Source organism: Chiloscyllium plagiosum, unplaced genomic scaffold (genome assembly GCF_037043375.1).
Source record: "Chiloscyllium plagiosum isolate Xiang-an unplaced genomic scaffold, Cpla_swu_hap1 HiC_scaffold_43, whole genome shotgun sequence".
Classification (NCBI taxonomy): Eukaryota; Metazoa; Chordata; class Chondrichthyes; order Orectolobiformes; family Hemiscylliidae; genus Chiloscyllium; species Chiloscyllium plagiosum.
This window is the reverse complement of record NW_028270181.1, coordinates 45662113-45664612: the sequence shown is the minus strand read 5'-3', so window position 1 is coordinate 45664612 and position 2500 is coordinate 45662113. Positions and strand designations below refer to the sequence as shown.

General features: G+C 66.6%; 1 non-coding gene and 1 pseudogene across 1 annotated transcript; both read right to left on the bottom strand.

The window, feature by feature from the left end:
* LOC148137527 (28S ribosomal RNA) overlaps nt 1–225 on the bottom strand; it is a 2235-nt pseudogene extending 2010 nt beyond the window's left edge.
* A 1523-nt stretch (nt 226–1748) lies between these two features.
* Nucleotides 1749–1902, bottom strand: LOC122547091 (5.8S ribosomal RNA). Its single transcript, XR_006310878.2, has one exon. It is a non-coding gene; the product is annotated as a 5.8S ribosomal RNA (ribosomal RNA).
* Between the last annotated feature and the right edge of the window lie 598 nt (nt 1903–2500).

Genomic DNA, 2500 nt, shown 5'->3' with positions numbered 1-2500 from the left:
CCTTGCACCGCCACTGGCCTCACACCGTCCTCGGGCTAGGCCTCGATCAGGAGGACTTAGGTGTCTGGGCAACGTCAGAGAAAGCGCTTCTATACGCCACATTTCCCTCGCCCGTCAGGCGAGCGGGGATTCGGCGCTGGGCTCTTCTCTGTTCACTCGCAGTTACTAAGGGAATCCTGGTTAGTTTCTTTTCCACCGCTTAGTAATATGCTTAAATTCAGCGGGTTGTCGCGTCTGATCTGAGGTCGTACCCAGAGTCAGAGGATGGCCAGGCCGCACCGCCAGCGTGCACGCCCCCACCTCTTAGTGGGCCGGCAACGTCTCACCGCGGGGGGTGTGTCGGCCGATGCCGCGACGGTCAGAGAGCCAGCCACACGCACGTCGCTCACCACCCTTGCCAGCGATGGTGTCGACACGAGTGGCCGCCCCTGCCGCCTCCAGCGCCGCCGCCGACGTGCTCGGCGCAAATTCACGGGACCGGAGACCCTCCCCCATCCACGGCGGGAGGCGAATCACGGAAGTGCCGGCAGCTTACTCGAGCGGAAGGGTCAGCCGGGATTCCTCCCTTGCCAGAGGCCCGGGGGGGTGACGACTCGCCGCCCAGGACGCGCGAGCCGCCGGCCGACAGAGACTGCCCGACGGTCAGAGAGAGGGAGAGAGAAGTGCGGAGACACAAGTGGCGAACGGTCGCACAGGCACGGGCACGCACATCGTCCGCCAGCCGCGGAACGGCACGGCCTTCAGTGGGGCCGGCGGGCGACGCCGCTCCTGAACCCGGCGGCCCCGAGCCGGACGAGTCGAGGAAGGCACGACGACGGTGACAGGATATGGAAGACACAGCGGTGGCCTTCTGGCGACTTGGCCCCCCGACTGCCCGACGTTCCGCCGTCCTCCCGATGGCCGGGAGGAGGACCGTGCGGGGGCTGGCCGTCGGCGTGATAGGTGCGCCTGCACGGTGACAGAGCACACACCACGCCCGCCAAACCCCACCCGTGCCCCCACCCCGAGACCGGTGGCAGGACCGAGCAGAAACGTGCGGACTGAACGGGAGAGCCAAAAAAAGCCAGCGATCCACGCGCGTGCGACCGACGAGGTCACAACGTATGACGAAAACCTCCTCCCTCGGCCAGGCACTCGGCGCCAGCATGGGAAGACAGGATCGGACGCCCCGCCGGCCACTTAGGGCCGAGGACGAACCACGAGACGGGCGACTGCAGCACCGCGCGGCCTGCCGCTCCCAGACGCAGTCTGTGCCCCTCAACACTCTCAATCGATCAACCATCGAGTCGGGTCAGCGTGTCCGACCGGCGAGCTCCACGAACGAGGCCGGCGGCGCACCAGCACCGGACCTCCTCGGCCCCCTTCACTCTTTCCACTGCCAGCCGACCGAGAGACGGGCCCAGAGCGCAGGCAGACCCCGCGGTAGGCTCAACACTTGGAGGCAGCTCCGTGTCCCAAAGACGAGGCGGTGCACGTCGCCGTGTAAACCACCGACAGCCATTCTGGGACCGGTGACAGCCGTGCTGGCCCCACTGCCACGACACAGACGGACGCCAGGCCGCACTCCCCGGCGGGGGGGGGGATGACGTCGAGCCTGACGAACGGAATGTGCAGGGTGCGGGGAAAGGCCATCCGCTCCGACGCCGGAGGGCTCCGGAGTCTGAACTTAGGGGGACAGAGAGGGCGGGTCCTCTGCGACACCCCAGCCGCGCTCTCGCCAGCCAAGGCGAGTGTGATTGATTGAAAAACGACCCTCAGACAGGCGTGGCCCCGGGAAGAACCCGGGGCCGCAAGGTGCGTTCAAAGTGTCGATGATCAATGTGTCCTGCAATTCACATTAATTCTCGCAGCTAGCTGCGTTCTTCATCGACGCACGAGCCGAGTGATCCACCGTTAAGAGTTGTCTGAGTTTTGTTTTCGGTCTCTCCCTCGCCAGAGGAAAGCGACCCAGACCGCACATACGCTCCCCTCCTTAGCAGCACCCACCTGCCCGCCGGCATGCGCCCGTGGCAGGGCGGCGTGAAGCTGTGGGGAGCACCAGCCTGGTGCGGCCCGCGGAAACATACGTCTACGGGGGAAAAACAAATACAGGGCGCCCAAGAGGCGACGCGTGCCGGCACGCACCGCAGCGACGGAGGCAGGATATCCGCCACCATGTCGCCCGCCGAGTGTCACGAGGCGTGCAGCAGCTTTGCCCGAGGAAAAGCAGAGGCGAAAACGGGACCGGCAATCGGTTCGGCAGCGTCACCGACGCGTGCACGTGACGGAGAGTCGGCGAGCGGACTTCTGCGAGGAGTCGGGGGTGCCGCACTGGCCCGAGCTGACGGCCGCCCGGCCCGCCCACCGCCGAGGTGGGCTGGGAGACGCGGTAACGGCTCATCAGACCCACTCCCTCCCTCACAACGCAGCTTGCCCGCAAGCCACCGACCACCGATCAACGCCAGGCGCCCCGACTGAGAGCGCGATCGCTCGTCAACCCTGCTGGCAGTTCGCTGGGGAT